The sequence below is a fragment of the Scyliorhinus canicula genome, chromosome 9 (assembly GCF_902713615.1).
Source record: "Scyliorhinus canicula chromosome 9, sScyCan1.1, whole genome shotgun sequence".
NCBI classification, from domain to species: domain Eukaryota; kingdom Metazoa; phylum Chordata; class Chondrichthyes; order Carcharhiniformes; family Scyliorhinidae; genus Scyliorhinus; species Scyliorhinus canicula.
The window spans coordinates 106,325,834-106,341,895 of NC_052154.1; the positions used below are offsets into that span (position 1 = coordinate 106,325,834).

Here is a 16,062-nt window from a genome sequence, read left to right on the forward strand (position 1 = left end):
TTCTTGTTGTGCTTCTTGTTGTTTGTGGTCTTGTTCTTGTTGCGCTCAATGACTGCTCCGTGTGGATAATATTGGTGTCAGTGTCCTCTGTGGTATTTGCTGTTTCATTGAGCGTTTCTTCTTGAGGATTCTGAGAATGAAGTGATGTTGCATTGATCTTGGTGACATCAGTCATCTGTGGTGGACTTGATTCCTCTTCTTTGCTTCCTTGGTGCTCCTCTTCTGGAGTCATTTCTGGTTCATTTGCTTCATCTGTGATCTCTTTGTGCTCCTCTTCTGGAGTTATTTCTGGTTCATTTGAAACACCTTTGATTTCTTGGTGCTCCTCTTCTGGAGTGAAAATCTTCACAATTTCATTCTCTTGTGTGTCTTGGTGCTCCTCTTCTGGAATCAAAATCTTCAACATTTGATTTTGTTGTGTATCTTGGTGCTCCTCCTTTGGAGTCAAAATCTTCAAGATTTAATTTTCTTGTTGGTAGTTTAGAGTGGATGAGGTTTCAATTAACGTGGTCTCACGGGACTCATGAGTAGCCATACTCTGATTGTTGAGTGCTTCTGTACAGACAAGCTGAGATCTATCATTCTCGTTGTGATCCTGCACATCCTGTATGTTGATTGTGCTCACATTGTCACTGTTTTTGCATACAGTGGGTAGACTTATATTGTTTTCTTGTTGATTATGTGAGCTTGGTAGACTTTCATAGTCCGCTTCTGGTTTCTCAGATACGGTGGGTAGACCTTCATGGTCTTGTTCATGCATGGCGTTCACTATGGAGTCTTTAATTGATTCCATTTTGGTGTCTGTCAACAAGCTCTTTGTGGAGGCTTGAATCACTCTTTTTGTGGAGTCTTTCATCGCTCTGTGTGGAGTCATGCAGTGTTCTCTCTGTGGAGTCGATCTGCGCTCTAGCAATAGAGTCAGTCAGTACTCGCTGTGTGGCGCTGTGTTCTTCTTGGATATTTGACAGGTTTCTGTCATCCAATATATCGACAATCTGCCATTGCATCATGGTATTGGATTCATCTACCATGAGTAGAGTCGTGTGGAGCTTTGCAACCGTGTCTGAATAACGCAGCCACGTCCGAGTAGTATTGTTCGATAAACAAATCATCTCTTTTTGTTTCTGAGTTGTTATCATTCCCTTCATGTTCAATGAACAAATCATCTTCTTTGGTGTTGGATTTGTCATTGTGCTCTTCACTTTGGGTGGTACAAACTGCTTGTTTCAGGGTGCTGTAAAAGTTATTTTCAACTGCTGGTAGAAGTTCAGGCAATGTTGTGCCTTTTGAGTTGAATTTGGTGTTTTGTGCCTTTAAAAGTCTTGTTTGAGCTTTTCGGGCATTTCCCCTTTAAGTGGGCGTGGTCTGATGGTGTCATGATGCTCGTGACATAAAGCATAGGAATCGATTGCGCATGCTCAAATTTCCCGTAACTGCGAGCTTTTCTTCAATTGCGCATGCGTGACTTGCGCATGCGCAGAACCATCTTAGAATGCTGCGACTTGTGCATGCGCAGATCGTTTTGCGAACAATGTTCTGCTGACTGCGCATGTGCTGTTTAACGGTCTTCCTGCAAAACAGCTGATTTGAACTGCGCATGCGCAGACCCAGATATGCCTCTTTTGTTCCTCGGGCAGTTTAAAATGTGCTCAGATGCCATTTGTACTGATTTAGACCCGTGGAAAAGAACTTTAGTGGTGTTTTTTCTAGGAAAACACTTAAAGTTATCATTTTCTTGCAATCTGCACTTAGCACTCGCGATTTCCAGCGTTAAACCTTTCTGTTCTGGTAATGATTGGTTGAGTTTCGCATCACTCATCTCCTGTGCATTTTAGTCTCCAAGCATTGTATGTCTTATAGCAGCACTGATACTGCTGTCACAGTACTCTTCAAATGTTTCAGTATTACTTCTAATTTGGTGTTGTCTTAACCTCTCAAGTATTTAAAGCAATTATAGATTTCTCTAGCTTCATGTCCCGCTGTTGCGAGTAGCGGCGCTATTTTCATTTTTTCTGAGGCTACTTTCAAATCATAAGCTATGATATACATGTCTAACATTTGTTTAAAACCTTTCCAGCTATGGCTGAAATTACCGGTTGTGTTCAGCTGCGGTGCAGTTCCAACAAATTCCATGAAATCAGCTAAGTCTTCCCACGTCGAATGTTCGGTATGAGTTTTCTTGTCATTTTGATATTTTTTTGTCTGCATCTTGTGTAATCTTATAGTAAGCGTTCTGAAATCACCTGGTAACATGTACTATTCCTAGTGTCTGAATAAAGCTCATAGTCTTATAGTTGAAGTAGATGCTTTATTTTGAGTTTGTTCTCTCTCCAGCATTTATACTATGTTACATCTGAGCTGCCTGTCTGTGTTCTGCTCACCAGCTGCCATTCCTGTGAAGAGTCCCTGTTTGTCTGTATTTATACATCTTCTGTGCTCCCTCAAGTGATTGCTTAGTTGTATTGCATTTACATTGACCTCTGGTATATTTATATATACACAGATATGCAGATCACTACACTTTTGTTTGACCTTTTCTTCTCTGAGTTCAACTAGGGTTTTTTTCATCTCTGTTGGACATTTGTGTTGGGATTGTTTTTCATTTGAATATGTATGTATGAGCAGGAGGGTGGTGGCAAAGGGACAATAGGTGAGAGATGGTCTGGCGCCAGGGAGTGCCACCAAGCTAGGTGGGTGGGCTAGCTCATGGAAGGGCGGGGGAGGGGGTGAACAGACGTTAGGCATTATCAAAGGGGTTGATTTATTTAGTGCTGTTACTGGGGGGGGCGGAAAAATGTTCTGCTAACGAGGGAGGGACTGTTGCTGAGGGACAGAGTGGAGGTCGGGGGCGGAGGCTGCCTGGGGGCAGGCCAGTGGAGGCACGGGGCGCAGGCCACGGGCTGGTGACTGGCCCAAGAGAGGGGATGGCTGGGGGGGTCGATGAACCCCCCAACTAGACTGATCGCTTGGAATGTAAGAGGGCTCAATGGGCCAGTCAAGAGGGCACGCGTGTTCGCGCATTTGAGGAGACTAAAGGCGGAAGTGGTAACGTTGCAGGAGACGCATCTTGTAGCTGATCAGATTAGGTTAAGGAAAGGTTGGGCCAGACAGGTTTTCCACTCGGGACTGGACTCAAAGACATGGGGGTGTGGACCAATGGAGATTTGGGCAGCCAAGAGTAAAAGAGTTCTCCTTCTACTCACACGTGCATAAAGTGTACTCCCGGATCGATTTCTTCATTCTGAGCAGGGGTTTACTGATGGGGGGTCGCGATCCTGATCAACAAGCAAGTGGTGTTTGAGGCAGGTAGAATAGTTTCAGATGGGGGAGGCTTTATGGTCAGTGGGAAATTGGAGGGGGTGCAGGCGGTATTAGTAAATGTATACGTGCCAAACTGGGACAATGTGGAGTTTATAAAGAGGATGCTGGGGAAGATACCGGACCTGGATTGACATAAGCTGGTCATGGGAGGGGACTTCAATACAGTTATTGACCCTGGTTTAGACCGGTCAAGCTCAAAAATGGGCAGGATGCCAGCAATGGCGAAGGAGCTAAAAGGGTTCATGGAGCAGATAGGGGTGTGGACCCATGGAGATTTGGGCAACCAAGAGTAAAAGAGTTCTCCTTCTACTCACACGTGCAAAAAGTGTACTCCCGGATCGATTCTTTCATTCTGAGCAGGGGTTTACTGGTGGGGGTGATGGACACAGGGTACTCGGCGATCACAATCTCAGACTATGCCCCGCATTGGATTGACCTACAGGTTAGTAAAAACAGTAATCAGCGCCCGCACTAGATGTTAGATGTGGGGCTTTTAGCGGACGAGGTGGTGTGCGGGCAGTTGAGGAAATGTATTCAGAATTACCTGGAGGTCAATGACACGGGGTAAATTTCAGCAGTGGTGGTCTGGGAGGCATTGAAGCCGGTGGTTAGAGGGGAGCTGATCTCTTACGGGCCCACAGGGAGAAGTACACAGGACAGAGACGGACCGACTGGTAAAGGAGATACTACAGGTCAACAGGAGGTATGCGGAGACCCCAGAGGCAGGGCTTCTAAGGAAACGACGGAGGCTACAGACAGAGTTCCGCCTTGTCAACCACAAGGAGAGCGGTGGAGCAGCTGAGAAAGGAGGGGGGCGATCTATGAGCACGGAAAGAAGGTCAGCAGAATGCTTGCACAGCAGTTTAGAAAGAGGGAGGCAGCCAGGGAGAAAGGGAAAGTAAAGGATGGAGATGGGAACCTGGTGGGAGACTCAGCAGGGGTGAATAAGGTGTTTAAGGATTTTTATAGTCGGCTGTATGGGTTCGAACCCCCACCGGGGTCAGAGCGGATGAGGCACTTCCTCGGGGGGCTGAATTTCCCGAAGGTGGACGGGCAGCTGGAAGAAGGGCTGGGGGCCCCGATCAGGAGCGAAGAGATAGTGGAGGGTCTGAAGGCCATGCAATCGGGTAAATCCCAGGGCCAGGCGGGTACTCAGCGGAGTTCTACAAAAAGTTCTCTGGCATACTGGGGCCACTGTTGAAGAGGACATTTGTGGGAGGTGCTGGGACGGTTCCGATTTGGACAGGACTTTATTGACTGGGTCAGGTTGCTGTATCAGGCTCCTGTGGCGAGCGTACGGACAAATAGAATGACACCGGACTATTATAGGCTACACCTGGGGACGGGGCAGGGGTGCACCCTCTACCCACTGTTGTTCGCGCTAGCTATAGAGCCACTGGCAATTATGCTGAGAGCCGCAAGGGGCTGGAAGGGGTTGGTCCGGTAGGAAGTGGAACACAGAGTCTCACTTTACGCAGGCGGACCCAGTGGGGGGACTGGAGGAAACCATGAGGATTCTGGGGGAATTCGGCCGGTTCTCGGGGTACAAACTAAATATGGGGAAAAGCGAGATGTTTGTGATCCAGGCAAAGAAAAAGTGGAAGTGATTGGGGGAACTTCCGTTTTGAGCAGTAGGGAGAAGTTTTAGTATCTAGGCATCCAAGTGGCGCGGGAATGGGAACGGCTACACAAACTTAATCTGGCCCGTCTGGTGGATCAAATGAAGGAGGATTTTCGGAGCTGGGAGGGTCCAGTGAAGATGATGGTCCTTCCGTGTTCCAGTGTCTCCCCATCTTTATTCTGTGCTCCTTCTTTAAACAGAGTTAACAGAGTTATCACGGGCTTTATATGGGCGGGTAAAAAGGGGGATGATTGAGCAGAGCCAGGGAGAAGGCAGGCTGGCGCTGCCAAATTTCAGTAACTATTATTGGGTGGCGAATATAGCCATGATCAGGAAGTGGGTGGTGGGGGGAGGGTCGGCATGGAGCGCATGGAAGCGGCTTCATGTAAGGGCACCAGCTTGGGGGCGCTGATAACGGAGCCTCTGCCATTCCCACCGAAACGGTACTCCACCAGCCCCATGGTGGTGGCAGCTCTGAGAATCTGGGGGCAATGGAGGAAGCATGTCGGAGTGGAGGGAGCATCGGTCTGGTCCCCAATCTGTAATAACCACCGGTTTTCCCCAGGAAAGATGGACGGGGTGTTTCAGAGATGGCAGAGGGCAGGAATTGAGAGGATGGAGGATATGTTTATAGGAGGCGGCTTTCCTAGCTTGAGGGAGCTGGAGAAGAAATTCGGATTGGCGAGGGGAAATGAATTTAGGTACCTGCAGTTTCAGGAGTCCTACATAGACAAGTCTCAACCTTCCCGCTCCTACCAGCAAAGGGGATTCAGAAAAAGGTAGTTTCAAGAGTGGGGGTGGGAGAAGGGAAGCCGCCAACATCTATAAGGAGCTCATGGGGTCAGAGGACATGCAGACTGAGGAGCTGAAGCGCAAATGGGAAGAGGAGTTAGGAGGAGAGATAGAGGATGGTCTCTGGGCAGATGCGTTGAGTAGAGTCAACGTGTCCACAACATGCGACAGGCTCAGCCTGATACAGTTCAAGGTCGTTCACCAGCTCACATGACAATGACCCAGATGAGCAGGTTCTTTGGTGTGGAAGCCAGGTGTGGAAGGTGTGTGGGGGAGCCAGCGAACCACGTCCACATGTTTGGACATGCCCAAAGCTCAGAGGATTTTGGCAGGGGTTTGCAGACATCATGTCCATGGTGCTAAAAACAAGGGTGGCACCGAGTCCAGAGGTGGTGATTTTCGGGGTGTCAGAAGATCCGGGAATCCAGGAGGAGAAAGAGGCAGACGTTCTGGCCTTTGCTCCCCTGGTAGCCCGGAGACGGACACTATTAGCTTGGAGGGACTCAAAACCCCCGAAGTCAGAGACCTGGCTTATTGACATGGCTAGCTTTCTCTGTCTGGAGAAAATTAACTTCGCCTTGAGAGGGTCACTGTTAGGGTTCATCTGGAGGTGGCAACCGTTCGTCGACTTCTTTGCAGAAAATTAATCGTCAGCAGAAGGGGGAGGGGGGTTAGTTTAGTTTAGAGTAGGGGGTTAATAAAGGTGGGACCTGCAAAGGAGGTTGTAGGCTTTCCTTTGCACTATGTTTATAGACTTGTATATATTGTTTATTTTGTCGTTGTTGTGAAACCAAAAATACATCAATAAAATTTTATTTAAAAAAATAAATTAACTGAGGGATAAATTAAAAGGGACCGCCCCTGGTAGGAGCACGGCCCAAAAATAACAAAAAGAAACGGATTTTTTTTTTTTTTTATAAATTTAGATTACCCAATTATTTTTTCCAATTAAGGGGCAATTTAGCGTGGCCAATCCACCTACTCTGCACATTTTTGGGTTGTGGGGGCGAAACCCACGCAGACACGGGGAGAATGTGCAAACTCCACACAGACCGTGACCCAGAGCCGGGATCGAACCTGGGACCTCAGCGCCGTGAGGCGGTTGTGCTAACCACTAGGCCACCGTGCTGCCCTTAGAAACGGAAATTTAACATCAAATGAAAATGTGAAAAGAATAAAATACATCATGGTTATCCCGGGGGGGGGGGGGCGTGGCAATCATTAGTAGGTGCTGTATAAATTGAGCTAGCCAGTGTGTTACCGGCTATCGAAGGAAGCAGTAAACTGCTACGGCGTATATATTGTTGTACATAAAGTTACTTCCTGTTTGACTCTCCAAACTCATGCTGGATTCTTCTTGGCCCTCACAAAAGTATATTTCCTCACAGCTACTAATGCACAAGAACCTCTCATACTAATGTGTTCCAGCTGTCTTTATTTATAGGATAATCAATGTAACATGTCGAACTAGCAATTCCCTTCACAAGGTAATTGCCATACACAGCGATTAATAATACATTGACAGACTTGTGATTGATTCTGCGAATATCACTGCAGTCCAGCTATGTATCTTCTTGGGCAATGCTTAACCCATTTCTCTCCCACAATCACAAGTTCACATCAGCCCAGAGAAAATCAGGCGCAAGAGACATGCCTAATTTAGAACCATGTTGTTTGGAAAATGTGCAATGTAACATAAAATCGCTGAACTCCATTTTAACGCAGGTGGTCATTGCTTCTTCAGCAGGCACTGCCTTGATGTCTAGAGAGATTCCGTGCATAGTCTTGTGTGAAATGTATCTGGATCCTGCAATGGGACTGTCTGCATCATCAGCAGCTCCCTGAAGATCAGAACGCATCTACCTTGAAATATTAGGATGCTTTCCAGCATGCCAAATTGCTTTCTATCAAACAGAACTAGACATTTGCCTTTTTGCGTGGTACTGGATCAATACCATGGTGTACAGAAAAGCACACCATCCTTGTCCATTTTTTATATATACAAGCCACTCCCCCAACTACGTGTAGATAGCCCAGCCAAGATAGAGCTTTGGCCTCGAGAATTTAACACCTATCTACCAGGCAAGCCCGAAAGCACGGCTTCTCCAAGGTTCTACTGGAATGCATGGTGTCCCTGTTTCAGCCTTAACATCGCAGAACAGAATTTCCAGCCAATGCCAAGCTTGCAATCTCACCAAATAAGATTGGCAGATTCTGCATGAGGAAGTTATGTAATACTTGCAAAATAACCCAGATACCTTTCAGCTGCTACTTCACCTACCAATTGCAAGCTTTGAAAGCCCACATGACACGACAATTCGATCATATGTCCGTAAATGCACATTGTATGTCACGGTACCATCACCGTACATCATCTGCGTTCTCATCCACAAATATATAGCTGTAAGTATGACACATGCGCAATCATTGTGAGAAACGGATTCCTGCATTAGGGAAAGGAAACATGGACCAAGACCACCCAACTCTCTAAATATGCACCAGGAATAACCCCATAGACATGGCAAGCACTTAAACAACAACCATTCAGAGTCTTTCCAGAATTTTCCTTCAGCTAATTGTCTTAGGACCCTCGTGACAGAACTCACGAGACCCAAAGTCTTGCAGGCATCTAAGTATTCATCCAGCACAGCACATTTCCGCAAGAGTCAATGTAAAATTCCTCGGTGGCTGGCGAGCAGAGCCATAATTCAGTTAGCTGCCTTACAACTCCCAGTAGCAGGCAGCACATAAAATCAACGGGAAACCCCCAAGTCAACAGAAAGTTCAGTCATTTAACAAATACACTGTGTCCCTTACCACATCTAACTGGTCTTTACTCATCCAAAGCCATAAGACCATAAGACATAGGAGCAGAATTAGGCCACTTGGCCCATCGAGTCTGCTCCGCCATTCAATCATGGCTGGTATTGTCGCATCCCCATTCTCCTGCCTTCTCCCCACAACCCCTGATCCCCTTATTAATCAAGAACCTATCTATCTCCGTCTTAAAGACACTCAGTGATTTGACCTCCACAGCCTTCTGCGGCAAAGAGTTCCACAGATTCACCACCGTCTGGCTGTGGGCCGACGGGCCTGTTCTGCGCTGTAATTTTCTATGTTCTATGTTCCTCATCTCCGTTTTAAATGATCATCCCTTTAATCTGAGATGGTGTCCCCTGGTTCTAGTTTTCCTGCAAGTGGAAACATTTGTAGCTATCTGGGATGGCCACTTACAGCTAGGTACAGAGAAACTCGCAGAGCCAGGCGGATAAAATGGACAACGCAAAACCCAGGCAGGCTCAGAGCCTGAAATGTATATTTGCAAGCAAGAAGTCCAGATGGTATCGAAACTCTGATCAATTAGCATTTTGATGGGGCCGATTAGCATTTGATGGCCCATCTTCACCAGAACAAAGGACTGGTACTCGAGCGACCGGTACAGTCCCAGACATTTCGGTGCAACTCCCTGTTCACGGGTAGCGTAAACAACAGGGTCAGTGACCGCTTGGGACACGGCCAGCCATCCAGATCCCCACCCACTTATTGGTTAGGAATCGAATGGCGTGATCAGGGATCACCCAGTTAGTGGAGTCCAAACTGAAGGACTGCCCAAAAGAGCGCGAAAACCTCCAAGAATAAGAAGAAGAGTTTGTCATATGTTTGTCCTCTCTTGGACTTGACGCCCGGGCCATTATCATTTCCAAGTACTGCAAGTCCATAACAAGTCCAAGTTCAATACTCGCTACCAGACCAATGAGCCTAGTTGAGCAGCAGTTACTTCTCCAAACTCAATAGTTCAGAATCGAACAGTGGCCACTGTTCCTCTGACCTAAGCCAGGTGCCTGAAGTTAAGTACAGATTGCCTTAGTCGATATGTGTAGTTAACTAGTATGTTTATGTTGCATGACTAATTGTGTGAATAAGGTACCCTTGACCTTGAACTAACTAACTGGTGTTTGGTTCTTTGATCGATAGCTGGTTGAACCTTGTGCTGGTATCATCTGATACCTGGTGACTCTGAGCATTAGAACATAGACATCAAAAGAAAATAGAGCAAACGCACTGATTGCCATAATTGGAACAGAGCCATAGGAAAAGGCAGAGGAAAAGAAAAGGCAACACATCCTCTCCAGGCCTCGCAGTATCTTGTATGTTTCAATAAGATCCCCTCCAATCCTTCTAAACTCCAACGAGCATAGACCCAGAGTCCTCAAACGTTCCTCCTACGACAAGTTCTTCATTCCAGGGATCATTCTTGTGAACCTCCTCTGGACCCTTTCCAAGGCCATCACATCCTTCCTTAGATATGGGCCGCAAAATTGCGAAAATACTCCAAATGGGGTCTGACCAGAGCCTTATACAGCGTCAGAAGTACATCCCTGGTCTTGCATTCTAGCCCTCTTGACATGATGCTAACATTATATTTGCCTTCTTAACTGCCGACTGAACCTGCACATTCACCTTAAGAGAATTGCGAACAAGAACTCCCAAGTCCCTTTGTGCTTCTGCTTTCCAAAGCATTTCCCCATTTAGGAAATAGTCTATGCCTAAATTCCTCCTTCCAAAGTGCATAACCTCACACTTTTCTACATTGTATTTCATTTTGTCACTTCATTGCCCAATCTCCTAGCTTGTCCAAGTCCTTCTGCAGCCCCCTTGCTTCCTCAAACTACCTGCCCCTCTACAGATATTTGTATCATCTGCAAACTTAGCAACCGTGCCTTCAGTACCTTCATTAATGTATATTGTAAAAAGTTGTGGTCCCAGTTCAGACCCCTGAGGCACACCACTAGTCACCGGCTGCCATCCTGAAAATGATCCCTTCATCCCCACTCTCTGCCTTCTGCCAGTCAGCCAATCCTCTATCCATGCCAGGATCTTACCCTGAACAGCATGAGCTCTTAACTTATTTAACAATCTCCTATGCGGCACCTTGTCAAAGGCCTTCTGGAATTCTAAATAAATCACGTCCACTAGTTCTCCTTTGTCTAACTTGCATGTTACCTCCTCAAAGAACTCTAACAGATTTGTCAGACCGACCTCCCTTTGACAAAGCCGTGCTGACTCAGTCCTATTTTACCATGCACTTCCAAGCCCTCTCCATGTCATGGACGACATCTTGATCTATCTCGTGTACCTGCACAGATCTATTAGGTATTTCACAACCCGGTCCACTGTCTTCCCAAGATAGTAACATAAGCTGCATTCATGGTACCTAAGCCTATTTGGCATGGCAGCACATGGGGGAGCATCTACAGAGCAACAAAGTGGAACTAGTCTGCTGAGCCCCACTACTGGTTTCCATTCAACACCTTCCGCACACTATTTCCTTGCTTCCATTACAACTTTCTCCAGAACATCTCCATTCTCGGCTCACACTTTCCAAACTATATCCCATCGAGAATAAGATTTAAAGTTCTTAGCATTTTTTTTTGGGGGGGGGGGGGTACTTATTGATCATGAAATTAACTGGCCACAATGAATATTTTGAAGAGTTAAATACTCGAAGGCCATCGAATTAATAATGGAGGAAAAGTTTGTTCTGTCACGAAATGGCTAACCTCCCTTCGTTAAGCTCCTGTAATAGGTCCACAATATATAGCTTCAACATTATCATCAGCTAATTTCTGATGCTGTCCCATCTACTGCAGGTTTACTCGTATTTCAGGTCTCTAGAACAGATTCTGCATCTTTGCCTTCAAGTCCGAGGTGACAAAAATGTTGCCAATGTAGGCAGTAGAAGTGAAATCATATAACATTGAGGCAAAATATTCTTCCCAGAACAGCCATCGTGCCACAAAGAGTATTTATAAGTCCCATACGATGCTTCACAACAGCAGAGGGTAACAAGTGTCTCATGGTTAATGTCAAAACATTACATCCGTGGTTGTAATCAGAGATCCATCCGGGAAAGAGCAGCTCATTCAATGTTTTGTGGAAAATGTTTCCTACCATTCGCTCAGTTGCCTGACTCCAACTTACATCTATCCTCTGGACGTAATCCTTTATTTATACCTTGAGCATCCACCATCTCTCCATGGTGCTATGTGCCTGTCTTGCCAGCATCCTACTGATGGGGAAAATGAACAAGAGATTAGCGATTGTTAATAGGGTCGTCTTGAGACAGAAATTTGCTGTCGGCCACTGGAATAGGGATTCAAGCCTTACCGGTACAATGGAGCGTACTGCAGATTCATCCGCTGTCTCAGTGGATCAGCATCCATTTCCTTTTCAAGATACCCATCAGTGTAAGAGAGGATGGAGCTCCACCCTCCAGGGCCAACATCTCACTGTCTGAAGTCATATCCCCAAACCTTTGGTGAGCTACCCATTGATTCTGGAGGGAATGTCACTTCATCCTTTCTGTCCGACATCTCATTGTTCAGAGCTTCCTTCTGCTGATCCTCTCCTCTGATGCCCAATGCATCAGAATCGGATGCCACTGGGCCTCATTGCGACCGCTTTGGTGTCCAACATTCTGGATGTTCCTGATGTTGCTGACTTTAGTTTTCTGTCGCTTCGGGTTCCAGCTGTGCTGCATCATGTAAATGCTCATGGCCTTGTGGGCTTCTGAAAGTGCCTGCTCTTTTTGTGACTATGATACATTCCTCCCTGTGGAGAGTAGATTGTGGAACTGAGTGGCATGATAGAATATACCAGCCCCTGAGCACACATTTTTAAAGGCTAGCTCCATGCCTGGTTAAAGAAAGTCTTGCTGAAGTGGAGTGTTCTGAGGGAGAAAGACTGCAAAGTCAGTGACCCCATTCCTGAGGTTTGAAGAGATTAAATTGTAATTTAGTTATCACAATGTGTTTTCAGAATGCACAGCCATGTGCCCCATATAATTACCTGTCTTGAGAGTGTCGCCTGGATTGTAAGTTTCAGTGCAATTCCTGCAGATACACACACTAGTCAGAAGGGGGCATTTATCCTCGGGCCACACATTGCGGCAAATGTTCCAGTTTTAGTGCATGGCATTATCTGGCAGCAGAAAACTTGTACACATGCAAGGGAATCAAAGGGTCTCGGGGTAGATCGAAATGTGGAATATGAAACACACACTGATCAGCCACAATCTCATTCAATGGGGGAGCATTTTCGTGGGGACATGTGGCCCACTTCTGAACCTATTGCATACATTTATATGTTTGTTATGAATGCTTCAGCAAGCTTACAATCTTGAGCCGATCTTAATTCCACTGGATGCATGGGGGCAAGCTGTTTTGTGTAACACATTGTGCCTTGACCCCATCCACTGAATAAGAAATCAGGGTCAGCCCAAATATTGGCAGCTCATAAAAGTGCAGAATTGCATCAACCCTGTAATTTCACTGCATTCATTGGAGCCATATTCCCCATGGTTTAAACATGTTGAAATTGAGCCTGGCCACTAACGCTGAAATTAGCATCTCTTGAAGCACATAATCGTGTCAACTTTGTTACATGCATGAGGGTAACATTCCACCCAGTTTAAACACATTGAACATGACCATGGCCACTAAGCCAGAAATTGACGGCTCAACAAGCACAAAATCATGCCAATCCTGTGAGTTTCACGGCATTCCCACGGCGCAAATTCACCGGTCTCTACGCAAGCTGAGGCCTTAATAAAGTATTGGAAAGATCAGTGATTCCAATCGCACGATCTTATGATTTTGATTGCATTCATTGAGGGGCACATTCATAGTTTTAACACATTGACCCATCGCCAAGCGGCCGCTCACCAACTGCAGAACTGCACCAACGCTATGAATTTCACTGAATTCATGGGAGACACATTGTCTATAGTTTAAATACGTTTAAATTGACTCATCCACTAACCTAGATATTGGCGGTTCACAAAGCAAAGGATCGCGCCAACCCTGAGAATTTAACTACATTCATGGGCACACATTATCCGTCGTCTTGGCGCACTGGATATTTTGGTGCCAAGAGGAGGGAGGGCATATCTTTGCTGCATTGGTCAGGTACTGCATCTTGTGCAGGGCATGGTCAGTCCTTCATTTACAGTCACAGGAGACATCGGCAATCTGTAAATGGGAAACTGATCAGTAAAAGGAGCACATTCTATGATCTCATGAGGCGAGTCGAAGTGGGCACTGCACAGGCACTCAGGATGGGGGGGGTGGGTGATGTGACTTGGGACTTGGGACATCCACAGAAACTGTTCGGGGGAGGACAGGGATATCTAACAAAAATGACGGGTTCCAATGTTAAAGGGAAGGCATGAAGGTGATCAGAAGGAGAGCGTGCATAGGAGGCTCGTCAGAACCATAAGTGGGACTTTGGTGAGGAGGGGTTAGAAGTTGGTCTCATAGTAGAAATGGAGCAGCACTATTCTGTCAGCAGATGTATTGTTGGCATTGTAGGATAACCTTGGAAACAAGTCACTGGGGAGGGGTCTGAGGGCTTGTGGAAGAAGTCAAGTTCTGCACTTTTGGGCCAATTGAAGGAACACCCTAATAATGTTCTGATGATCAGGTTAGGAACAGTCAAATGTCAATTGAATGCGCAATTCACATGGCCAAGCTGTCCTACAATTTCTTAACTTTATTGAAATGAAATGAAAATGAAATGAAAATCGCTTATTGTCACGAGTATCCTTCAATGAAGTTACTGTGAAAAGCCCCTAGTCGCCACATTCCGGCGCCTGTCCGGGGCGCCTGATACGGGAATCGAACCGTGCTGCTGGCCTGCTTGGTCTGCTTTATAAGCCAGCGATTTAGCCTTGTGAGCTAAACCAGCCCCTATTGCATGTACCGTATGTGTTGTTTCTTGTATCTTAATAAAGCTCGTAGTCTCAAAGTTGGAGAAGATGCTTTATTGTGAATTTGTTCTGTCTTCAGAGCTTAACTTACAGCTACCTCAAATGCTACCTGCCTGTCCTGCTGCCAAGTCCCCCTTCTGTAAAGTGTGTCCTCACTTCCTGTCCCTCTGTATTTATAGCTCTCCCGTGCTCGCTCAGTTGTATTTCATCCTACACTGATACACAATCACCACATCGTAGATTTATTTTCCTTCTGCTTGCACCTCATAATTCATTTCAAGTAGTTGTTTTAAAAAAACATTTAATTTTTTAATCTATTAATGGACACTCCCTAACAGCAGTTACTCCTAAATTAATCAACTTAATGGTTTTCCTCTGATGTCATTGGTTGCCCATTTTTCAAATACAGGCAGCTTCTGAAGGCTTATGATCACGCTAGTCCAATTTCCCTCTGTTCCGCGAAGATAAGTGAAGATCACTAGTTTGTCCTCCATATATCCACTGGTCCAGTTCCTCCTTGCTCCATGAAGGCACAACCCGTAAAAGAATAATTCTCTGGTCTATTCTCTGGTGCCAGCTGATACATAGATGCCTATTTTATCCAATCTTCTATCTCCTCTCAAACCTCCAAATAAGTATTTTTTTAAATTCAGTTTCCCTTTTAAAAGGTATTGTAAGATGAACATTCATGTAATGTCAATTTCAAGGCAACTAGTTCCTGGACCCCTGTGTGTTGTCAGGGGGATGTCCTCAAATCATTATTAGAAGGGTATGCTGGGAAAACATTGCACCCTTAATCCTCAATTGACAGCAATGATTCAGGGCAGCTCATCAGCAATGATACACTTGTGGCTTTTGGGCCTCCTCTCTGTTGGATGGTGAAAACCAAAACATGCATTTCAGGATGACAGCCCTTGGCTGGCTCACATTTCATTTGCGGTATTGTTCGTATCATTAGATGGCATCGAAAGAGCAAGAATTGCCTCAAATTGCTGTCATTCTTCAGTGGACTTCAGGCTGACAGATTTAGCAGGACATTGCTGACCACAGCCAAGACCAAATCTGAGTGAGTCATAATATTAGAATGCCTAAGTGTGAATGCAGTACCCGTCCTCTCAGCAATCGTTTGACTATCATTTGAGATGACTGATAGGTGTGACAAATGGAGGAATTTTAGGAATATTGGATTTTAGTACTGGGCAATTTAAGGGTTAAAAGCCTGGGGATATAGTGTATTTGATTGCGGTGGTCATGTTTTTTTTAAATCCAATTTTGCAGGGCCTGGGAACTTTTAGGAACCAAATGGTGAAATTGACCATGGGAACATGTTTTTCAGTCAGGATAATGCACTGTGGTTTGACTGGGGATGTCCCGGGAAAGTTTGTTTGCTTTTCAGCTTGGGGAGATGATGTGATTGCTGGGTGGAGCTAAGAAATTCAGAGAGATTTTGAGAAAACTTTTGGAGAGAGTTGAAGTTTGATCTGGCAACCCTTGTTTTGACTACAAATAAAGTTTTCTCTCCCAGTATGGTAGGTTAAAAAATGAGTAATAATAGTTAAAG

General features: G+C 45.7%; 1 protein-coding gene across 1 annotated transcript in view; it reads right to left on the reverse strand.

Moving 5' to 3' along the window:
- The window catches only part of LOC119971593 (low choriolytic enzyme-like), a 137,318-nt gene that overhangs the window by 61,735 nt on the left and 59,521 nt on the right, over window positions 1-16,062 (reverse strand). The gene's annotated exons all lie outside the window — the stretch shown is intronic.